At 37.8% G+C, this 25,452-nt stretch overlaps 4 long non-coding RNA genes and 3 pseudogenes across 5 annotated transcripts in view; 3 read left to right on the top strand and 4 right to left on the bottom strand.

Moving 5' to 3' along the window:
- The window catches only part of LOC147870877 (uncharacterized), a 321,359-nt gene extending 299,414 nt beyond the window's left edge, over positions 1-21,945 (bottom strand). Inside the window, exons 1-2 of one of the 2 annotated variants that reach the window (XR_015533075.1) lie at positions 21,928-21,945; positions 20,214-20,436 (exon numbers count right to left, since the gene is read on the bottom strand). This is a non-coding gene — a long non-coding RNA (uncharacterized LOC147870877). Of the gene's footprint in view, positions 1-20,213; positions 20,437-20,774; positions 20,850-21,927 lie in introns of those variants that run through there. The other variant, XR_015533074.1, reaches the window with a different exon arrangement.
- Positions 78-338, bottom strand: LOC147870882 (signal recognition particle RNA; annotated as a pseudogene).
- Positions 1,986-7,758, top strand: LOC147870881 (uncharacterized). The gene is made up of 5 exons (XR_015533068.1): positions 1,986-2,086; positions 2,301-2,517; positions 4,010-4,249; positions 5,761-6,000; positions 6,396-7,758. It is a non-coding gene; the product is annotated as an uncharacterized LOC147870881 (long non-coding RNA).
- On the bottom strand, positions 8,701-8,961 carry LOC147870880 (signal recognition particle RNA; annotated as a pseudogene).
- LOC147870879 (uncharacterized) lies at positions 9,434-15,209 on the top strand. The gene is made up of 5 exons (XR_015533069.1): positions 9,434-9,551; positions 9,766-9,982; positions 11,473-11,712; positions 13,227-13,466; positions 13,862-15,209. It is a non-coding gene; the product is annotated as an uncharacterized LOC147870879 (long non-coding RNA).
- LOC147870878 (signal recognition particle RNA) lies at positions 16,171-16,427 on the bottom strand (annotated as a pseudogene).
- LOC147870876 (uncharacterized) lies at positions 18,878-24,934 on the top strand. The gene is made up of 3 exons (XR_015533078.1): positions 18,878-19,233; positions 22,970-23,209; positions 23,605-24,934. It is a non-coding gene; the product is annotated as an uncharacterized LOC147870876 (long non-coding RNA).
- Positions 24,935-25,452: the final 518 nt, after the last annotated feature.

Raw genomic sequence — 25,452 nt, 5'->3', positions numbered from 1 at the left:
TGGCTCATCCTCCCCCCCCTCCAAAAAATGCTCCCTGGGCCGGGGTTGTCGTAGTGCAGGTGCCGGTAGCTCCGATCACAGGTGACTTCCGGTCTGCTCTAAAGCAGCTCCCAGTCTTCATGCGCGATCCCATTACAGCATCATACGGGTGAGTTTCCTCTCTGGCCCGATCCACCCCTCCTTAAACAACCTGGCCACCCCGGGCTCCCCCCAGGGTGTCCATATTAATACCGAGCTTAGCTGTGGGACACAGAACACCAGAACTCCCAACCTCAAGTCATTTCTCAACACTTAGCCTCTAAGTAGTTGGATTACAGGAGTTCGTCACCACTCCCAGCACGTCGGAGCCCCAGCCCTGGCTTTCAGCTTCGTTGTGGGCACCGAAAGTGCATACGCAGAGTCACGACCGAGTAGACCCCCCCCACCAAAAAAAGAAAAAATGAAAGTGATAGTGGAACCACGGTTCCGGAGAATTTGACGTAAATACGTCTTTACGGAAAGGAAGTTTATATATTGGCTTTATTCTAAATATTCCCTTCATACATGCTGTACAATTGAGATAAGTTTATATCTTAATTGCATCATGCTTGTGTTCCTCAATACAGTACTTTTATTTTCCGTCGTTACACAAGCTTATTGTTAAAATCATATAAAATTTCACATAAAATTGTTACATTTTAAAATTGACGACATGTTTCGATATACAATTCTATCATCGTCAGGTCTATCAAAATTAAAATTAAAATCAAAACAAATGGGCCACATTCACATATATAGGAAAAGAAACCAAATATATAACAAAAACATTTAAAACAAATAACATAAAAATAGCATTTAGAACAAAAAACACTATAAAAAACATCTTGAAACAAAAACCACAAATAGACACAACAAATCAATACGAAAAACCAGGCATATATAGGTTAAAATGCAATGATTGCCCGTTAACCTATATAGGCCAAACTGGACGCACCTTTAATCAAAGATATAAAGAGCATATTACAGCAATAAAACATAATAAAGACCATTCAGCATATGCAAAGCATATATTAAACACAGGACATTCATACAACAAAATAGAACATACAATGGACATTATAAAAATAATACAAAACAAACGACATAGAGACACCATAGAGAAATATCATATACAAAGAACACATAAACAAAACCTTACACTAAACGACAGCAACATTTACACCAACAATCCGATATTTAACATTCTACAGTCCATTGACCCAACCCCCTAAACAACTTTCACCCAATATATATAGCCACACACGATACCTACAACTCAGTTGCTGTCTGCCATTCAATAACAACGGACACGCACCTCTTTTGCTTGTATTACGATATATTTGAGTAATTCCTTAAAATAATATAAAATTAGTGTAATATTATTCCATTTCCTATGTCGGGAGCCAGAATCACGATATGAAAATTAAAATTGATTTTGCAGATATAGGCACCCAGGCGCGTCTCCAAAATTAAATGAAAGAAGCCTGGAGATGTAATAAAAACGGATAAAACAAAAGCAATATAAGCAGAGCAACAGATACACCAGATTTTAATTTTAATTTTGATAGACCTGACGATGATAGAATTGTATATCGAAACATGTCGTCAATTTTAAAATGTAACAATTTTATGTGAAATTTTATATGATTATAACAATAAGCTTGTGTAACGACGGAAAATAAAAGTACTGTATTGAGAAAAGTTTGATTAAGCCTTTGCTTATTTAACCTGAATTAGTTACGCTTAAGATGGGTCTGTGGTAGCTGAAATATCTTTTTTTATTTTTACTATAAAAATTTGTGATTTCGTCGTCATCAATCAACAATGTCAACAGATATTTGTTTATACTCTGCATTGTTGTGTTGGTATAGAAACACAACAATGCCGAGTAAACAAATAACGCTTCACAACAAAGAAATCAAAAAATATCAAGCCAGTCGCATTATCACTGCTCCAGAAGCAGCAGACCGCAATCTTGATTATCGACTGACAGTTGGCTTAAAACATCAGAAAAGCGAAAGAAGACGTCATCAAGTATTTGAAGTACCAACTCCAACAACTTCACAAGGTAAACTGATCCTCATTCGATATATTACGATTACGAAAACTATTATGATCGATTTTAAGACGAAGATTTGCAAGGGTGGGGATGGACGTAGAAAGTTGACTGAACAAGAACAGCGACGTAAAGACGTAGAATATCAGATTAGAGAACGCGCTCCGGAAGGAGCGCCCTGCTCTAGTCTTCTACTATAAAAATTTGTGATTTTCGTTGTCTTCAGGAAATGACGTCTTCAAACAATGTCAACAGATATTTGTTTATACTCTGCATTGTTGTGTTGGTATAGAAACACAACAATGCCGAGTAAACAAATAACGCTTCACAACAAAGAAATCAAAAAATACCAAGCCAGTCGCATTATCACTGCTCTACAAGCAGCACATCGTCTCCGAACAGCGACAGAAAACTATTTAAGAAATGGAGAAAAGTGAGAGAAGGTAATCTGATACTGATAATAATACTCATTCAAGTCAAACTGCTTACGAAAACTGACGCCTCTGTGTTTAAATTATATTTAGGCGATAAATACAATGAAAGGAAGGGGTTAAAAGACTTGAGTAAGACACAAAAAAAAAACCCTCCGAAGGGGGGGGGGTTAGTTTAGTTTCTTACTCAAAATTTTAACAAATTAATATACAAAAACCTCAGAATTCTAAATTTTAAAAAGAAATGCAAAACTTGCTTTACGTATAGATTATAGCTATACATAAAGCTTAAAAATGTTCAGCAGAGATGAAAGCATCTACGGAATAGTAAGAGTAAGTGAAGAGGTAATATTTCAATGCAGGCTTATACCTTTATATAATAACTTAGACTTTTAACTGTTGGAAGATTATTAAACAACTTGATACCTGTATAGTAGACTCCTTTTTGATATTTAGTAAGGTTAGGATTTGGCACATAGAGATCACGTTTCCATCTTGTATTTAAATTATGTACATCTGTATTTCTTTTAAATTTATCTAAGTTTTCCACCACACATGATAGACAGCAGAGTATAAATTCACTTGCAAGTGGAAGTATATTAAATTTACGAAATAATTTTCTACAAGATACCCTGCTTTTGACACCGGCCATTATTCTAATTAATTTGTTTTCCATGTAAAAAGTTGTCAGTGGAACCATGGTTCCGGATAATTTGACGTAAATACGTCACACTTGCTTTAAAATCGAGTAAAGTTTGATTAAGACATTGCTTATTTAACTTGAATTAGTTACGCTTAAGATGGGTCTGTGGTAGATGAATGTAATGTAATGTAATGTAAGGTAACTATGTAGGTAACCATTGTTGTTTATTTGTTGATAAACAGATGACGTTTCCCAGGTAACATATCAATGAAGTTTGACGTTTTCCAGGTAACATATCAATGAAGTTTGACGTTTCCCAGGTAACATATCAATGAAGTTTGACGTTTCCCAGGTAACATAACAATGGTTATGTTATCTAAGAAACTAATTGCTACGTGATCTGTTTACTCGGCATTGTTGCGTTACATTACTGCCGTCAACAATCCGCTTTCGTTATTGCGGAAAGAACTGAGCTGTGAATCGGCTGTAGAATAAGTGCGTCGTAGAATAGATAATTTTGTGCTGGTAAAAACGTTTTAGAATATCACAGGTACTTATCTTATGTAAGAATTATTACATTACATTACATTATAGAGACGTATTTACGTCAGATTCTCCGGAACCGTAGTTTCTCTGTCAACATTTCATAACTTATATATCTGAATATGTAGTATTACAGAATCTGAAAATCGTGTACAATGAACACAGAAAAATACGACCTTGAACACATCCGTATGTGTTTTGTATTGTTCACTGAGGTGAACTCTAGAAACTGTGATGGGTGTGTTATAGCTTCATTGCTTAATTTAATTAACAGTAATATAAAAGTGATTTATATATTTTCAATTGTGTGTCTTTTAGATCCCGGTGACAGAAGGTGACGTCTTCAAACAATGGCAACAGATATTTGTTTATACTCTGCATTGTTGTGTTGGTATAGAAACACAACAATGCCGAGTAAACAAATAACGTAATAAATAAACAAATACCAAGCCAGTCGCATGATCACTGCTCTACAAGCAGCACATCGTCTCCGAACAGCGACAGAAAACTATTTAAGAAATGAAGAAAAGTGAGAGAAGACGTACTAACACCAACAAGGTAATCTGATACTGATAAGAATACTCATTCAAGTCATTCTGCTTACGAAAACTGACGCCTCTTTGTTTAAATTATATTTAGGCGATAAATACAATGAAAGGAAGGGGTTAAAAGACTTGAGTAAGACACAAAATTAACCATCCCTTTGGGGGGGGGTTAGTTTAGTTTTTTACTCAAGATTTTAACAAATTAATATACAAAAACCTCAGAATTTTAAATTTTAAAAAGAAATGCAAAACTTGCTTTACGTATAGATTACAGATATACATAAAGCTTAAAAAATTTCAGCAGAGATGAAAGCATCTACGGAATAGTAAGAGTGAGTGAAGAGGTAATATTTCAATGCAGGCTTGAATACCTTTATAGCATAATTGTAGACTTTTAAATTGTTGGTGGAAGATTATTAAATAACTTGATACCTGTATGGTAGACTCCTTTTTGATATTTAGTAAGGTTAGGATTTGGCACATAGAGATCATGTTTCCATCTTGTATTTAAATTATGTACATCTGTATTTCTTTTAAATTTATCTAAGTTTTCCACCACACATGATAGACAGCAGAGTATAAATTCACTTGCAAGTGGAAGTATATTAAATTTACGAAATAATTTTCTACAAGATACCCTGCTTTTGACACCGGCCATTATTCTAATTAATTTGTTTTGCATGTAAAAAGTTGTCAGTGGAACCATGGTTCCGGATAATTTGACGTAAATACGTCACACCTGCTTTACAATCGAGTAAAGTTTGATTAAGACATTGCTTATTTAAATTGAATTAGTTACGCTTAAGATGGGTCTGTGGTAGATGAATGTAATGTAATGTAATGTAAGGTAACTATGTAGGTAACCATTGTTTATTTGTTGATAAACAGATGACGTTTCCCAGGTAACATATCAATGAAGTTTGACGTTTCCCAGGTAACATATCAATGAAGTTTGACGTTTCCCAGGTAACATATCAATGAAGTTTGACGTTTCCCAGGTAATATAACAATGAAGTTATGTTATCTAAGAAACTAATTGCTACGTGATCTGTTTACTCGGCATTGTTGTGTTACATTACTGCCGTCAACAATCCGCTTTCGTTATTGCGGAAAGCGCTGAGCTGTGAATCGGCTGTAGAATAAGTGCGTCGTAGAATAGATAATTTTGTGCTGGTAAAAACGTTTTAGAATATCACAGGTACTTATCTTATATAAGAATTATTACATTACATTACATTATAGAGACGTATTTACGTCAGATTCTCCGGAACCGTGGTTCATCTGTCAACATTTCATATCTTATATTTCTGAATCTGTAGTATTACGGAATCTGAAAATCGTGTACAATGAACACAGAAAAATGCAAACCCAAATTTTAGACCTTGAACACATTGGTATGTGTTTTGTATTGTTCACTGAGGTGAACTCTAGAAACTGTGATGGGTGTGTTATAGCTTCATTGCTTAATTAAATTAACAGTAATATAAAGTGATTTATATATTTTCAATTGTGTCTGTCTTTTAGATACCGGTGACAGAAGGTGACGTCTTCAAACAATGTCAACAGATATTTGTTTATACTCTGCATTGTTGTGTTGGTATAGAAACACAACAATGCCGAGTAAACAAATAACGTAATAAATAAACAAATACGAAGCCAGTCGCATGATCACTGCTCTACAAGCAGCACATCGTCTCCGAACAGCGACAGAAAACTATTTAAGAAATGGAGAAAAGTGAGAGAAGACGTACTGACACCAACAAGGTAATCTGATACTGATAATAATACTCATTCAAGTCATACTGCGCATTCAAGGGTTAAAACACTTGGATAAGACACAAAACTAACCACCCCTTTGGGGGGGGTTAGTTTAGTTTCTTACTCAATGGGGAACTTCATACTTATGATTCAATTTAACATTTTAGAGTGATTAATTCAAGGAGTATGAGATGGTTGAGACATGTATCGCACAAAATTTAACAGATTCAATTGACTTTATTTAGGTGGATGATCTGAACACGACAATGAACCTTAAGAGTTCCATAATATAAAGCAATGATTTTGACGTAAATACGTCTACACGGAAGGGTCATTCGGCGAAAAAGTGTAACGGAGATGTGTAGGATCCGTATCCGTAACGTCGTGTTTGTTTATTTCAGTCGTAATCCAGGGCGAGCCTCAGGTACTGGGCGGGCGACAGGTGGCGGATAGTGATATGAGGGTTAGCTGCGAATAAGGGGCAGTCCCGGACCGAGGCGGCAAGACCGGAGAGCGTGGGAGTGTAGCTGGTGGCAGGCTACACCCATCAAATACCACATGAGCTCAGTGCCCCCACTGCCTTGTGGGTAGGGGAGGAATCCCCAAAGGCTAAGGGAAGGAAAACCCTGACAGAAAACCAAGGGTAGAAGGGGCTGCATTGGGATAGAGAAACCAGTCCTTCTAAGGGAAAGAACCCGGAATAAAAACTTATGGAGGACGGTGGGGGGGGGGTGCACATCGGACTACCAACCCAATTCTGGAAGAAGCTCACACACTGAAAGGGCCGTAGTGCTAGAGAAGAAGAGGTTGGAGCAGAAGCGCACATGTAATGAAGAAATTCGAAACTTTCATTTTGTTTGTATATATTCTTCCTTTGTGTGTGTCTGCGTGCGCGCGCGAGCGTTTGGGTGTGTGTATGTGGCGTGGGGCGTGGGGCGTGTGGGGCCTGGTGTCCTGTCGTGTTGTATCGTGTGGTTTGGTGTGTTGTGTGGTGTGTTCTGCAGTCGTGTCGCGTCGTGTCGTGTCGTCGTGTGCTGTCGTGTCGTGTGGTGTACTGTGGTGTGGGCCGACACCACACGACACGAGACGACGCCACACGAGACGACGCCACACGACACGACGCCACACGACACGACGCCACACGAGAGGACGCCACACGAGAGGACGCCACACGAGACGACGCCACACGAGACGACGCCACACGAGACGACACACCACGCGACACGTCAGCACACCACACGACACGACACTACACGACTGCACACCACACCACACCACACCACACCACACCACACCACACGACAAGACACCACCCCCACACCACGCCCCAGACGCCCCACACGCCACACACACACCCAAGCGCGCGCGCACACGCACACACACACACAGAGGAGGAAGACGTACAAACCTAATGAAAGTTTCGATATTCATTACATGTCCTTCTTCTTCTTCTTTACCACTACGGCCCTTTCAGTGTGTCAGCTTCTTCCAGAATTGGGTTCTTAGCCCGATGTCCAACCCCCATAGTCCTCCAGAAGTTTTTATTCCGGGTTCTTTCCCTTAGAAGGATTGGTTTCTCTTTTCCTATGCAGCCCCTTCAACCCTTGGTTTTCTGTCAGGGTTTTCCTTCCCTGTTTTAAAGAAGTAATTGTTTTGTTTGTTTGTTTGTTCCGAAATGTAAATCGATCAATCGATAAGGAATATGAATGATATTTTATTATCTTAATTATAATAAATTTTAAATAAAATTATATTGTGATCAGACGGATTAAAATAAATAATTGATATAATTGTTTTATTTCCATTGTCATAAATATTGTACAGATTTCTTCCAATTTTGGGCTGTGGTCTCCAGAAACCAAGTTTTATTGCTGGAGAGTGGCCATGTTTGAAGAATATTCAGATTTCATATTTATTAGAATGTGGAACAGGAAATATACCTTTTAGTTTTTAGTTTTCATTTTTATGTTTGATTAGTGGAGTTAGGCTTTGAAATTTTCTATTATGATATATATTTAAAAAATGCTTTTTCATAGGTTAAAAAGCATACATACAGATTATGTGAATTTAAAGTTAAATTTGATAAATTATGCATGGAAATAGTTAAATAAATGGAATGATTGTTAATTTATAAATAATGATAGTTCATCATATAAATTGGAGTATTAAAACATCAGTAGGTCTCACAAGTTCTCTGCAGAATATATTTGTTTTAATTTGGAATGAACATTCTTCTCCATAATTGCAAAATCTGTGAAGTGGCAATTCAGCCCTACTGGCTCTCGTGACTGGACCAAATTATCCCAGGCCGGGAGGTGGTACGGTTGTGGGATGGTAATAGCGGTTAAGCCAAAAAACTTAATAAATGAACCCCCGATTAAACAACAAGGGATATTTAATAAAAATATATATAAATTCAAAAGGAGAACAAACTCCCAAGGCTCAGGCTCCGGTAGGGGGTAACAACCCAAAAAATATCAGACCTATCTGTCTCCAAGCTGAGTCGTTCTCTGCCCGGCGGACACACACACACACACAGACTGTCTGCCCTGCTGTCTCATCTGGGTCTCGAAGCCGCCGACTCCAAAGATCTTCGAGAGAGCAGATAGGCTACTCGAGCCATGAGACATGGCTCATCCTCCCCCCCCTCCAAAAAATGCTCCCTGGGCCGGGGTTGTCGTAGTACAGGTGCCGGTAGCTCCGATCACAAGTGACTTCCGGTCTGCTCTAAAGCAGCTCCCAGTCTTCATGCGCGATCCCATTACAGCATCATACGGGTGAGTTTCCTCTCTGGCCCGATCCACCCCTCCTTAAACAACCTGGCCGCCCCGGGCTCCCCCCAGGGTGTCCATATTGATACCGAGCTTAGCTGTGGGACACAGAACACCAGAACTCCCAACCTCAAGTCATTTCTCAACACTTAGCCTCTAAGTAGTTGGATTACAGGAGTTCGTCACCACTCCCAGCACGTCGGAGACCCAGCCCTGGCTTTCAGCTTCGTTGTGAGCACCGAAAGTGCATACGCAGAGTCACGACCGAGTAGACACCCCCCCACCAAAAAAAAAATGAAAGTGATAGTGGAACCACGGTTCCGGAGAATTTGACGTAAATACGTCTTTACGGAAAGGAAGTTTATATATTGGCTTTATTCTAAATATTCCCTTCATACATGCTGTACAATTGAGATAAGTTTGATTAAGACTTTGCTTATTTAACCTGAATTAGTTACGCTTAAGATGGGTCTGTGGTAGCTGAAATATCTTTTTTTTATTTTTACTATAAAAATTTGTGATTTCGTCGTCATCAATCAACAATGTCAACAGATATTTGTTTATACTCTGCATTGTTGTGTTGGTATAGAAACACAACAATGCCGAGTAAACAAATAACGCTTCACAACAAAGAAATCAAAAAATATCAAGCCAGTCGCATTATCACTGCTCCAGAAGCAGCAGACCGCAATCTTGATTATCGACTGACAGTTGGCTTAAAACATCAGAAAAGCGAAAGAAGACGTCGTCAAGTATTTGAAGTACCAACTCCAACAACTTCACAAGGTAAACTGATCCTCATTCGATATATTACGATTACGAAAACTATTATGATCGATTTTAAGACGAAGATTTGCAAGGGTGGGGATGGACGTAGAAAGTTGACTGAACAAGAACAGCGACGTAAAGACGTAGAATATCAGATTAGAGAACGCGCTCCGGAAGGAGCGCCCTGCTCTAGTCTTCTACTATAAAAATTTGTGATTTTCGTTGTCTTCAGGAAATGACGTCTTCAAACAATGTCAACAGATATTTGTTTATACTCTGCATTGTTGTGTTGGTATAGAAACACAACAATGCCGAGTAAACAAATAACGCTTCACAACAAAGAAATCAAAAAATACCAAGCCAGTCGCATTATCACTGCTCTACAAGCAGCACATCGTCTCCGAACAGCGACAGAAAACTATTTAAGAAATGGAGAAAAGTGAGAGAAGGTAATCTGATACTGATAATAATACTCATTCAAGTCAAACTGCTTACGAAAACTGACGCCTCTGTGTTTAAATTATATTTAGGCGATAAATACAATGAAAGGAAGGGGTTAAAAGACTTGAGTAAGACACAAAAAAAAACCCTCCGAAGGGGGGGGGTTAGTTTAGTTTCTTACTCAAGATTTTAACAAATTAATATACAAAAACCTCAGAATTTTAAATTTTAAAAATAAATGCAAAACTTGCTTTACGTATAGATTATAGCTATACATAAAGCTTAAAAATGTTCAGCAGAGATGAAAGCATCTACGGAATAGTAAGAGTGAGTGAAGAGGTAATATTTCAATGCAGGCTTATACCTTTATATAATAACTTAGACTTTTAACTGTTGGAAGATTATTAAACAACTTGATACCTGTATAGTAGACTTCTTTTTCATATTTAGTAAGGTTAGGATTTGGCACATAGAGATCACGTTTCCATCTTGTATTTAAATTATGTACATCTGTATTTCTTTTAAATTTATCTAAGTTTTCCACCACACATGATAGACAGCAGAGTATAAATTCACTTGCAAGTGGAAGTATATTAAATTTACGAAATAATTTTCTACAAGATACCCTGCTTTTGACACCGGCCATTATTCTAATTAATTTGTTTTGCATGTAAAAAGTTGTCAGTGGAACCATGGTTCCGGATAATTTGACGTAAATACGTCACACTTGCTTTAAAATCGAGTAAAGTTTGATTAAGACATTGCTTATTTAACTTGAATTAGTTACGCTTAAGATGGGTCTGTGGTAGATGAATGTAATGTAATGTAATGTAAGGTAACTATGTAGGTAACCATTGTTGTTTATTTGTTGATAAACAGATGACGTTTCCCAGGTAACATATCAATGAATTTTGACGTTTTCCAGGTAACATATCAATGAAGTTTGACGTTTTCCAGGTAACATATCAATGAAGTTTGACGTTTCCCAGGTAACATAACAATGGTTATGTTACCTAAGAAACTAATTGCTACGTGATCTGTTTACTCGGCATCGTTGTGTTACATTACTGCCGTCAACAATCCGCTTTCGTTATTGCGGAAAGAACTGAGCTGTGAATCGGCTGTAGAATAAGTGCGTCGTAGAATAGATAATTTTGTGCTGGTAAAAACGTTTTAGAATATCACAGGTACTTATCTTATGTAAGAATTATTACATTACATTACATTATAGAGACGTATTTACGTCAGATTCTCCGGAACCGTAGTTCCTCTGTCAACAATTCATATCTTATATATCTGAATATGTAGTATTACAGAATCTGAAAATCGTGTACAATGAACACAGAAAAATACGACCTTGAACACATCCGTATGTGTTTTGTATTGTTCACTGAGGTGAACTCTAGAAACTGTGTTGGGTGTGTTATAGCTTCATTGCTTAATTTAATTAACAGTAATATAAAAGTGATTTATATATTTTCAATTGTGTGTCTTTTAGATCCCGGTGACAGAAGGTGACGTCTTCAAACAATGGCAACAGATATTTGTTTATACTCTGCATTGTTGTGTTGGTATAGAAACACAACAATGCCGAGTAAACAAATAACGTAATAAATAAACAAATACCAAGCCAGTCGCATGATCACTGCTCTACAAGCAGCACATCGTCTCCGAACAGCGACAGAAAACTATTTAAGAAATGAAGAAAAGTGAGAGAAGACGTACTAACACCAACAAGGTAATCTGATACTGATAAGAATACTCATTCAAGTCATTCTGCTTACGAAAACTGACGCCTCTTTGTTTAAATTATATTTAGGCGATAAATACAATGAAAGGAAGGGGTTAAAAGACTTGAGTAAGACACAAAATTAACCATCCCTTTGGGGGGGGGTTAGTTTAGTTTTTTACTCAAGATTTTAACAAATTAATATACAAAAACCTCAGAATTTTAAATTTTAAAAAGAAATGCAAAACTTGCTTTACGTATAGATTACAGATATACATAAAGCTTAAAAAATTTCAGCAGAAATGAAAGCATCTACGGAATAGTAAGAGTGAGTGAAGAGGTAATATTTCAATGCAGGCTTGAATACCTTTATAGCATAATTGTAGACTTTTAAATTGTTGGTGGAAGATTATTAAATAACTTGATACCTGTATGGTAGACTCCTTTTTGATATTTAGTAAGGTTAGGATTTGGCACATAGAGATCATGTTTCCATCTTGTATTTAAATTATGTACATCTGTATTTCTTTTAAATTTATCTAAGTTTTCCACCACACATGATAGACAGCAGAGTATAAATTCACTTGCAAGTGGAAGCATATTAAATTTACGAAATAATTTTCTACAAGATACCCTGCTTTTGACACCGGCCATTATTCTAATTAATTTGTTTTGCATGTAAAAAGTTGTCAGTGGAACCATGGTTCCGGATAATTTGACGTAAATACGTCACACCTGCTTTACAATCGAGTAAAGTTTGATTAAGACATTGCTTATTTAAATTGAATTAGTTACGCTTAAGATGGGTCTGTGGTAGATGAATGTAATGTAATGTAATGTAAGGTATCTATGTAGGTAACCATTGTTGTTTATTTGTTGATAAACAGATGACGTTTCCCAGGTAACATATCAATGAAGTTTGACGTTTCCCAGGTAACATATCAATGAAGTTTGACGTTTCCCAGGTAACATATCAATGAAGTTTGACGTTTCCCAGGTAATATAACAATGAAGTTATGTTATCTAAGAAACTAATTGCTACGTGATCTGTTTACTCGGCATTGTTGTGTTACATTACTGCCGTCAACAATCCGCTTTCGTTATTGCGGAAAGCGCTGAGCTGTGAATCGGCTGTAGAATAAGTGCGTCGTAGAATAGATAATTTTGTGCTGGTAAAAACGTTTTAGAATATCACAGGTACTTATCTTATATAAGAATTATTACATTACATTACATTATAGAGACGTATTTACGTCAGATTCTCCGGAACCGTGGTTCATCTGTCAACATTTCATATCTTATATTTCTGAATCTGTAGTATTACGGAATCTGAAAATCGTGTACAATGAACACAGAAAAATGCAAACCCAAATTTTAGACCTTGAACACATTCGTATGTGTTTTGTATTGTTCACTGAGGTGAACTCTAGAAACTGTGATGGGTGTGTTATAGCTTCATTGCTTAATTAAATTAACAGTAATATAAAGTGATTTATATATTTTCAATTGTGTCTGTCTTTTAGATACCGGTGACAGAAGGTGACGTCTTCAAACAATGTCAACAGATATTTGTTTATACTCTGCATTGTTGTGTTGGTATAGAAACACAACAATGCCGAGTAAACAAATAACGTAATAAATAAACAAATACGAAGCCAGTCGCATGATCACTGCTCTACAAGCAGCACATCGTCTCCGAACAGCGACAGAAAACTATTTAAGAAATGGAGAAAAGTGAGAGAAGACGTACTGACACCAACAAGGTAATCTGATACTGATAATAATACTCATTCAAGTCATACTGCGCATTCAAGGGTTAAAACACTTGGATAAGACACAAAACTAACCACCCCTTTGGGGGGGGTTAGTTTAGTTTCTTACTCAATGGGGAACTTCATACTTATGATTCAATTTAACATTTTAGAGTGATTAATTCAAGGAGTATGAGATGGTTGAGACATGTACCGCACAAAATTTAACAGATTCAATTGACTTTAGGTAGGTGGATGATCTGAACACGACAATGAACCTTAAGAGTTCCATAATATAAAGCAATGATTTTGACGTAAATACGTCTACACGGAAGGGTCATTCGGCGAAAAAGTGTAACGGAGATGTGTAGGATCCGTATCCGTAACGTCGTGTTTGTTTATTTCAGTCGTAATCCAGGGCGAGCCTCAGGTACTGGGCGGGCGACAGGTGGCGGATAGTGATATGAGGGTTAGCTGCGAATAAGGGGCAGTCCCGGACCGAGGCGGCAAGACCGGAGAGCGTGGGAGTGTAGCTGGTGGCAGGCTACACCCATCAAATACCACATGAGCTCAGTGCCCCCACTGCCTTGTGGGTAGGGGAGGAATCCCCAAAGGCTAAGGGAAGGAAAACCCTGACAGAAAACCAAGGGTAGAAGGGGCTGCATTGGGATAGAGAAACCAGTCCTTCTAAGGGAAAGAACCCGGAATAAAAACTTATGGAGGACGGTGGGGGGGGGTGCACATCGGACTACCAACCCAATTCTGGAAGAAGCTCACACACTGAAAGGGCCGTAGTGCTAGAGAAGAAGAGGTTGGAGCAGAAGCGCACATGTAATGAAGAAATTCGAAACTTTCATTTTGTTTGTATGTATTCTTCCTTTGTGTGTGTCTGCGTGCGCGCGCGAGCGTTTGGGTGTGTGTATGTGGCGTGGGGCGTGGGGCGTGTGGGGCCTGGTGTCCTGTCGTGTTGTATCGTGTGGTTTGGTGTGTTGTGTGGTGTGTTCTGCAGTCGTGTCGCGTCGTGTCGTGTCGTCGTGTGCTGTCGTGTCGTGTGGTGTACTGTGGTGTGGGCCGACACCACACGACACGAGACGACGCCACACGAGACGACGCCACACGACACGACGCCACACGACACGACGCCACACGAGAGGACGCCACACGAGAGGACGCCACACGAGACGACGCCACACGAGACGACGCCACACGAGACGACACACCACGCGACACGTCAGCACACCACACGACACGACACTACACGACTGCACACCACACCACACCACACCACACCACACCACACCACACGACAAGACACCACCCCCACACCACGCCCCAGACGCCCCACACGCCACACACACACCCAAGCGCGCGCGCACACGCACACACACACACAGAGGAGGAAGACGTACAAACCTAATGAAAGTTTCGATATTCATTACATGTCCTTCTTCTTCTTCTTTACCACTACGGCCCTTTCAGTGTGTCAGCTTCTTCCAGAATTGGGTTCTTAGCCCGATGTCCAACCCCCATAGTCCTCCAGAAGTTTTTATTCCGGGTTCTTTCCCTTAGAAGGATTGGTTTCTCTTTTCCTATGCAGCCCCTTCAACCCTTGGTTTTCTGTCAGGGTTTTCCTTCCCTGTTTTAAAGAAGTAATTGTTTTGTTTGTTTGTTTGTTCCGAAATGTAAATCGATCAATCGATAAGGAATATGAATGATATTTTATTATCTTAATTATAATAAATTTTAAATAAAATTATATTGTGATCAGACGGATTAAAATAAATAATTGATATAATTGTTTTATTTCCATTGTCATAAATATTGTACAGATTTCTTCCAATTTTGGGCTGTGGTCTCCAGAAACCAAGTTTTATTGCTGGAGAGTGGCCATGTTTGAAGAATATTCAGATTTCATATTTATTAGAATGTGGAACAGGAAATCTACCTTTTAGTTTTTAGTTTTCATTTTTATGTTTGATTAGTGGAGTTAGGCTTTGAAATTTTCTATTATGATATATATTTAAAAAATGCTTTTTCATAGGTTAAAAAGCATACATACAGATTATGTGAATTTAAAGTTAAATTTGATAAATTATGCATGGAAATAGTTAAATAAATGGAATGATTGTTAATTTATAAATAATGATAGTTCATCATATAAATTGGAGTATTAAAACATCAGTAGGTCTCACAAGTTCTCTGCAGAATATATTTGTTTTAATTTGGAATGAACATTCTTCTCCATAATTGCAAAATCTGTGAAGTGGCAATTCAGCCCTACTGGCTCTCGTGACTGGACCAAATTATCCCAGGCCGGGAGGTGGTACGGTTGTGGGATGGTAATAGCGGTTAAGCCAAAAAACTTAATAAATGAACCCCCGATTAAACAACAAGGGATATTTAATAAAAATATATATAAATTCAAAAGGAGAACAAACTCCCAAGGCTCAGGCTCCGGTAGGGGGTAACAACCCAAAAAATATCAGACCTATCTGTCTCCAAGCTGAGTCGTTCTCTGCCCGGCGGACACACACACACACACAGACTGTCTGCCCTGCTGTCTCATCTGGGTCTCGAAGCCGCCGACTCCAAAGATCTTCGAGAGAGCAGATAGGCTACTCGAGCCATGAGACATGGCTCATCCTCCCCCCCCCTCCAAAAAATGCTCCCTGGGCCGGGGTTGTCGTAGTACAGGTGCCGGTAGCTCCGATCACAGGTGACTTCCGGTCTGCTCTAAAGCAGCTCCCAGTCTTCATGCGCGATCCCATTACAGCATCATACGGGTGAGTTTCCTCTCTGGCCCGATCCACCCCTCCTTAAACAACCTGGCCGCCCCGGGCTCCCCCCAGGGTGTCCATATTGATACCGAGCTTAGCTGTGGGACACAGAACACCAGAACTCCCAACCTCAAGTCATTTCTCAACAATTAGCCTCTAAGTAGTTGGATTACAGGAGTTCGTCACCACTCCCAGCACGTCGGAGCCCCAGCCCTGGCTTTCAGCTTCGTTGTGGGCACCGAAAGTGCATACGCAGAGTCACGATCGAGTAGACACCCCCCCCCACCAAAAAAAAAATGAAAGTGATAGTGGAACCACGGTTCCGGAGAATTTGACGTAAATACGTCTTTACGGAAAGGAAGTTTATATATTGGCTTTATTCTAAATATTCCCTTCATACATGCTGTACAATTGAGATAAGTTTGATTAAGACTTTGCTTATTTAACCTGAATTAGTTACGCTTAAGATGGGTCTGTGGTAGCTGAAATATCTTTTTTTTATTTTTATTATAAAAATTTGTGATTTCGTCGTCATCAATCAACAATGTCAACAGATATTTGTTTATACTCTGCATTGTTGTGTTGGTATAGAAACACAACAATGCCGAGTAAACAAATAACGCTTCACAACAAAGAAATCAAAAAATATCAAGCCAGTCGCATTATCACTGCTCCAGAAGCAGCAGACCGCAATCTTGATTATCGACTGACAGTTGGCTTAAAACATCAGAAAAGCGAAAGAAGACGTCATCAAGTATTTGAAGTACCAACTCCAACAACTTCACAAGGTAAACTGATCCTCATTCGATATATTACGATTACGAAAACTATTATGATCGATTTTAAGACGAAGATTTGCAAGGGTGGGGATGGACGTAGAAAGTTGACTGAACAAGAACAGCGACGTAAAGACGTAGAATATCAGATAAGAGAACGCGCTCCGGAAGGAGCGACCTACTCTAGTCTTCTACTATAAAAATTTGTGATTTTCGTTGTCTTCAGGAAATGACGTCTTCAAACAATGTCAACAGATATTTGTTTATACTCTGCATTGTTGTGTTGGTATAGAAACACAACAATGCCGATTAAACAAATAACGCTTCACAACAAAGAAATCAAAAAATACCAAGCCAGTCGCATTATCACTGCTCTACAAGCAGCACATCGTCTCCGAACAGCGACAGAAAACTATTTAAGAAATGGAGAAAAGTGAGAGAAGGTAATCTGATACTGATAATAATACTCATTCAAGTGAAACTGCTTACGAAAACTGACGCCTCTGTGTTTAAATTATATTTAGGCGATAAATACAATGAAAGGAAGGGGTTAAAAGACTTGAGTAAGACACAAAAAAAACCCTCCGAAGGGGGGGGAGGTTAGTTTAGTTTCTTACTCAAGATTTTAACAAATTAATATACAAAAACCTCAGAATTCTAAATTTTAAAAAGAAATGCAAAACTTGCTTTACGTAAAGATTATAGCTATACATAAAGCTTAAAAATGTTCAGCAGAGATGAAAGCATCTACGGAATAGTAAGAGTGAGTGAAGAGGTAATATTTCAATGCAGGCTTAAACCTTTATATAATAACTTAGACTTTTAACTGTTGGTGGAAGATTATTAAATAACTTGATACCTGTATAGTAGACTCCTTTTTGATATTTAGTAAGGTTAGGATTTGGCACATAGAGATCACGTTTCCATCTTGTATTTAAATTATGTACATCTGTATTTCTTTTAAATTTATCTAAGTTTTGCACCACACATGATAGACAGCAGAGTATAAATTCACTTGCAAGTGGAAGTATATTAAATTTACGAAATAATTTTCTACAAGATACCCTGCTTTTGACACCGGCCATTATTCTAATTAATTTGTTTTGCATGTAAAAAGTTGTCAGTGGAACCATGGTTCCGGATAATTTGACGTAAATACGTCACACCTGCTTTACAATCGAGTAAAGTTTGATTAAGACATTGCTTATTTAACTTGAATTAGTTACGCTTAAGATGGGTCTATGGTAGATGAATGTAATGTAAGGTAACTATGTAGGTAACCATTGTTGTTTATTTGTTGATAAACAGATGACGTTTCCCAGGTAACATAACAATGAAGTTACACTTTTTCGTTACATTTTCGCCGAATGACACTGACACTAAAATATAGACGTATTTACGTCAAAAACTTTCTTACTGTCCGTTGAATTTCTCCAAAAGATTAATAACGAAGATGTGTAAGATCCATATAGACAATGTGCAAATACGGACCGACAAAGTATTATGTTATCTAAGAAACTAATTGTTACGTGATCTGTTTACTCGTCATTGTTGTGTTTCATTACTGCCGTCAACAATCCGCTTTCGTTATTGCGGAAAGAGCTGAGCTGTGAATCGGCTGTAGAATAAGTTCGTCGTAGAATACATAATTTTGTGCTGGTAAAAACGTTTCAGAATATCACAGGTACTTACCTTATGTAAGAATTATTACATTACATTACATTATAGAGACGTATTTACGTCAGATTCTCCGGAACCGTGGTTCATCTGTCAACATTTCATATCTTATATTTCTGAATCTGTAGTATTACAGAATCTGAAAATCGTGTACAATGAACACAGAAAAATACGACCTTGAACACATCCGTATGTGTTTTGTATTGTTCACTGAGGTGAACTCTAGAAACTGTGATGGTAAATAACTGTTGGGTGTGTTATAGCTTCATTGCTTAATTTAATTAACAGTAATATAAAAGTGATTTATATATTTTCAATTGTGTGTCTTTTATATCCCGGTGACAGAAGGTGACGTCTTTAAACAATGTCAACAGATATTTTATTATACTCTGCATTGTTGTGTTGGTATAGAAACACAACAATGCCGAGTAAACAAATAACGTAATAAATAAATACCAAGCCAGTCGCATGATCACTGCTCTACAAGCAGCACATCGTCTCCGAACAGCGACAGAAAACTATTTAAGAAATGGAGAAAAGTGAGAGAAGGTAATCTGATACTGATAATAATACTCATTCAAGTCAAACTGCTTTCGAAAACTGACGCCTCTGTGTTTAAATTATATTTAGGCGATAAATACAATGAAAGGAAGGGGTTAAAAGACTTGAGTAAGACACAAAATTAACCACCTCTTTGGGGGGGGGTGTTAGTTTAGTTTTTTACTCAAGATTTTAACAAATTAATATACAAAAACCTCAGAATTTTAAATTTTAAAAAGAAATGCAATCGAGTAAAGCAGGTGTGACGTACTTACGTCAAATTATCCGGAACCATGGTTCCACTGACAACTTTTAACATGCAAAACAAATTAATTAGAATAATGGCCGGTGTCAAAAGCAGGGTATCTTGTAGAAAATTATTTCGTAAATTTAATATACTTCCACTTGCAAGTGAATTTATACTCTTCTGTCTATCATGTGTGGTGGAAAACTTAGATAAATTTAAAAGAAATACAGATGTACATAATTTAAATACAAGATGGAAACATGATCTCTATGTGCCAAATCCAAACCTTACTAAATATCAAAAAGGTGTCTACCATACAGGTATCAAGTTATTTAATAATCTTCCACCAACAATTTAAAAGTCTACAATTATGCTATAAATGTATTCAAGCCTGCATTGAAATATTACCTCTTCACTCACTCTTACTATTCCGTAGATGCTTTCATCTCTGCTGAAATTTTTTAAGCTTTATGTATATCTGTAATCTATACGTAAAGCAAGTTTTGCATTTCTTTTTAAAATTTAAAATTCTGAGGTTTTTGTATATTAATTTGTTAAAATCTTGAGTAAAAAACTAAACTAACCCACCCCCCCAAAAAACGTGGTTAATTTTGTGTCTTACTCAAGTCTTTTAACCCCTTCCTTTCATTGTACTTATCGCCTAAATATAATTTAAACACAGAGGCGTCAGTTTTCGTAAGCAGTTTGACTCGAATGAGTATTCTTATCAGTATCAGATTACCTTGTTGGTGTTAGTACGTCTTCTCTCACTTTTCTCCATTTCTTAAATAGTTTTCTGTCGCTGTTCGGAGACGATGTGCTGCTTGTAGAGCAGTGATCATGCGACTGGCTTGGTATTTATTTATTACGTTATTTGTTTACTCGGCATTGTTGTGTTTCTATACCAACACAACAATGCAGAGTATAAACAAATATCTGTTGACATTGTTTGAAGACGTCACCTTCTGTCACCGGGATATAAAAGACACACAATTGAAAATATATAAATCACTTTTATATTACTGTTAATTAAATTAAGCAATGAAGCTATAACACACCCAACAGTTATTTACCATCACAGTTTCTAGAGTTCACCTCAGTGAACAATACAAAACACATACGGATGTGTTCAAGGTCGTATTTTTCTGTGTTCATTGTACACGATTTTCAGATTCTGTAATACTACAGATTCAGAAATATAAGATATGAAATGTTGACAGATGAACCACGGTTCCGGAGAATCTGACGTAAATACGTCTCTATAATGTAATGTAATGTAATAATTCTTACATAAGATAAGTACCTGTGATATTCTAAAACTTTTTTACCAGCACAAAATTATCTATTCTACGACGCACTTATTCTACAAGCGATTCACAGCTAAGCTCTTTCCTCAATAACGAAAGCAGATTGTTGACGGCGGTAATGTAACACAACAATGCCGAGTAAACAGATCACGTAGCAATTAGTTTCTTAGGTAACATAACCATTGTTATGTTACCTGGGAAACGTCAAACTTCATTGATATGTTACCTGGGAAACGTCAAACTTCATTGATATGTTACCTGGGAAACGTCATCTGTTTATCAACAAATAAACAACAATGGTTACCTACATAGTTACCTTACATTACATTACATTACATTCATCTACCACAGACCCATCTTAAGCGTAACTAATTCAATTTAAATAAGCAATGTCTTAATCAAACTTTACTCGATTGTAAAACAGGTGTGACGTATTTACGTTAAATTATCCGGAACCATGGTTCCACTGACAACTTTTTACATGCAAAACAAATTAATTAGAATAATGGCCGGTGTCAAAAGCAGGGTATCTTGTAGAAAATTATTTCGTAAATTTAATATACTTCCACTTGCAAGTGAATTTATACTCTGCTGTCTATCATGTGTGGTGGAAAACGTAGATAAGTTTAAAATAAATACAGATGTACATAATTTAAATACAAGATGGAAACATGATCTCTATGTGCCAAATCCTAACCTTACTAAATATCAAAAAGGAGTCTACCATACAGGTATCAAGTTATTTTATAATCTTCCACCAACAGTTAAAAGAATTAATTATTATATAAAGGTATTCAAGCCTGCATTGAAATATTACCTCTTCACTCACTCTTACTATTCCGTAGATGCTTTCATCTCTGCTGAAATTTTTTAAGCTTTATGTATATCTATAATCTATACGTAAGCAAGTTTTGCATTTCTTTTTAAAATTTAAAATTCTGAGGTTTTTGTATATTAATTTGTTAAAATCTTGAGTAAAAAACTAAACTAAACCCCCCCCCCAAAGGGATGGTTAATTTTGTGTCTTACTCAAGTCTTTTAACCCCTTCCTTTCATTGTATTTATCGCCTAAATATAATTTAAACAAAGAGGCGTCAGTTTTCGTAAGCAGAATGACTTGAATGAGTATTCTTATCAGTATCAGATTACCTTGTTGGTGTTAGTACGTCTTCTCTCACTTTTCTTCATTTCTTAAATAGTTTTCTGTAGCTGTTCGGAGACGATGTGCTGCTTGTAGAGCAGTGATCATGCGACTAGCTTGGTATTTGTTTATTTATTACGTTATTTGTTTACTCGGCATTGTTGTTTTTCTATACCAACACAACAATGCAGAGTATAAACAAATATCTGTTGCCATTGTTTGAAGACGTCACCTTATGTCACCGGGATCTAAAAGACACACAATTGAAAATATATAAATCACTTTTATATTACTGTTAATTAAATTAAGCAATGAAGCTATAACACAGACATTGCTTATTTAAATTGAATTAGTTACGCTTAAGATGGGTCTGTGGTAGATGAATGTAATGTAATGTAATGTAAGGTAACTATGTAGGTAACCATTGTTTATTTGTTGATAAACAGATGACGTTTCCCAGGTAACATATCAATGAAGTTTGACGTTTCCCAGGTAACATATCAATGAAGTTTGACGTTTCCCAGGTAATATAACAATGAAGTTATGTTATCTAAGAAACTAATTGTTACGTGATCTGTTTACTCGGCATTGTTGTGTTACATTACTGCCGTCAACAATCCGCTTTCGTTATTGCGGAAAGCGCTGAGCTGTGAATCGGCTGTAGAATAAGTGCGTCGTAGAATAGATAATTTTGTGCTGGTAAAAACGTTTTAGAATATCACAGGTACTTATCTTATATAAGAATTATTACATTACATTACATTATAGAGACGTATTTACGTCAGATTCTCCGGAACCGTGGTTGATCTGTCAACATTTCATATCTTATATTTCTGAATCTGTAATATTACGGAATCTGAAAATCGTGTACAATGAACACAGAAAAATACAAACCCAAATTTTAGACCTTGAACACATTCGTATGTGTTTTGTATTGTTCACTGAGGTGAACTCTAGAAACTGTGATGGGTGTGTTATAGCTTCATTGCTTAATTTAATTAACAGTAATATAAAGTGATTTATATATTTTCAATTGTGTCTGTCTTTTAGATACCGGTGACAGAAGGTGACGTCTTCAAACAATGCCAACAGATATTTGTTTATACTCTGCATTGTTGTGTTGGTATAGAAACACAACAATGACGAGTAAACAAATAACGTAATAAATAAACAAATACGAAGCCAGTCGCATGATCACTGCTCTACAAGCAGCACATCGTCTCCGAACAGCGACAGAAAGCTATTTAAGAAATGGAGAAAAGTGAGAGAAGACGTACTGACACCAACAAGGTAATCTGATACTGATAACAATACTCATTCAAGTCATACTGCGCATTCAAGGGTTAAAACACTTGGATAAGACACAAAACTACCCACCCCTTTGGGGGGGGTTAGTTTAGTTTCTTACTCAATGGGGAACTTCATACTTATTATTCAATTTAACATTTTAGAGTGATTAATTCAAGGAGTATGAGATGGTTGAGACATGTACCGCACAAAATTTAACAGATTCAATTGACTTTAGGTTGGTGGATGATCTGAACACGACAATGAACCTTAAGAGTTCCATAATATAAAGCAATGATTTTGACGTAAATACGTCTACACGGAAGGGTCATTCGGCGAAAAAGTGTAACGGAGATGTGTAGGATCCGTAGCCGTAACGTCGTGTTTGTTTATTTCAGTCGTAATCCAGGGCGAGCCTCAGGTACTGGGCGGGCGACAGGTGGCGGATAGTGATATGAGGGTTAGCTGCGAATAAGGGGCAGTCCCGGACCGAGGCGGCAAGACCGGAGAGCGTGGGAGTGTAGCTGGTGGCAGGCTACAGCCATCAAATACCACATGAGCTCAGTGCCCACACTGCCTTGTGGGTAGGGGAGGAATCCCCAAAGGCTAAGGGAAGGAAAACCCTGACAGAAAACCAAGGGTAGAAGGGGCTGCATAGGGATAGAGAAACCAGTCCTTCTAAGGGAAAGAACCCGGAATAAAAACTTATGGATGACGGTCGGGGGGGTGCACATCGGACTACCAACCCAATTCTGGAAGAAGCTCACACACTGAAAGGGCCGTAGTGCTAGAGAAGAAGAGGTTGGAGCAGAAGCGCACATGTAATGAAGAAATTCGAAACTTTCATTTTGTTTGTATGTATTCTTCCTTTGTGTGTGTCTGCGTGCGCGCGCGAGCGTTTGGGTGTGTGTATGTGGCGTGGGGCGTGGGGCGTGTGGGGCCTGGTGTCCTGTCGTGTTGTATCGTGTGGTTTGGTGTGTTGTGTGGTGTGTTCTGCAGTCGTGTCGCGTCGTGTCGTGTCGTCGTGTGCTGTCGTGTCGTGTGGTGTACTGTGGTGTGGGCCGACACCACACGACACGAGACGACGCCACACGAGACGACGCCACACGACACGACGCCACACGACACGACGCCACACGAGAGACGCCACACGAGACGACGCCACACGAGACGACGCCACACGAGACGACGCCACACGAGACGACACACCACGCGACACGTCAGCACACCACACGACACGACACTACACGACTGCACACCACACCACACCACACCACACCACACCACACCACACGACAAGACACCACCCCCACACCACGCCCCAGACGCCCCACACGCCACACACACACCCAAGCGCGCGCGCACACGCACACACACACACAGAGGAGGAAGACGTACAAACCTAATGAAAGTTTCGATATTCATTACATGTCCTTCTTCTTCTTCTTTACCACTACGGCCCTTTCAGTGTGTCAGCTTCTTCCAGAATTGGGTTCTTAGCCCGATGTCCAACCCCCATAGTCCTCCAGAAGTTTTTATTCCGGGTTCTTTCCCTTAGAAGGATTGGTTTCTCTTTTCCTATGCAGCCCCTTCAACCCTTGGTTTTCTGTCAGGGTTTTCCTTCCCTGTTTTAAAGAAGTAATTGTTTTGTTTGTTTGTTTGTTCCGAAATGTAAATCGATCAATCGATAAGGAATATGAATGATATTTTATTATCTTAATTATAATAAATTTTAAATAAAATTATATTGTGATCAGACGGATTAAAATAAATAATTGATATAATTGTTTTATTTCCATTGTCATAAATATTGTACAGATTTCTTCCAATTTTGGGCTGTGGTCTCCAGAAACCAAGTTTTATTGCTGGAGAGTGGCCATGTTTGAAGAATATTCAGATTTCATATTTGTTAGAATGTGGAACAGGAAATCTACCTTTTAGTTTTTAGTTTTCATTTTTATGTTTGATTAGTGGAGTTAGGCTTTGAAATTTTCTATTATGATATATATTTAAAAAATGCTTTTTCATAGGTTAAAAAGCATACATACAGATTATGTGAATTTAAAGTTAAATTTGATAAATTATGCATGGAAATAGTTAAATAAATGGAATGATTGTTAATTTATAAATAATGATAGTTCATCATATAAATTGGAGTATTAAAACATCAGTAGGTCTCACAAGTTCTCTGCAGAATATATTTGTTTTAATTTGGAATGAACATTCTTCTCCATAATTGCAAAATC

This window comes from Zootermopsis nevadensis, unplaced genomic scaffold (genome assembly GCF_977971745.1).
Source record: "Zootermopsis nevadensis isolate Lab colony 2312 unplaced genomic scaffold, Znev_1.0 Znev_ptg000085l, whole genome shotgun sequence".
Taxonomy (NCBI): Eukaryota; Metazoa; Arthropoda; class Insecta; order Blattodea; family Termopsidae; genus Zootermopsis; species Zootermopsis nevadensis.
This window is presented reverse-complemented; position numbering and strand designations above follow the sequence as displayed.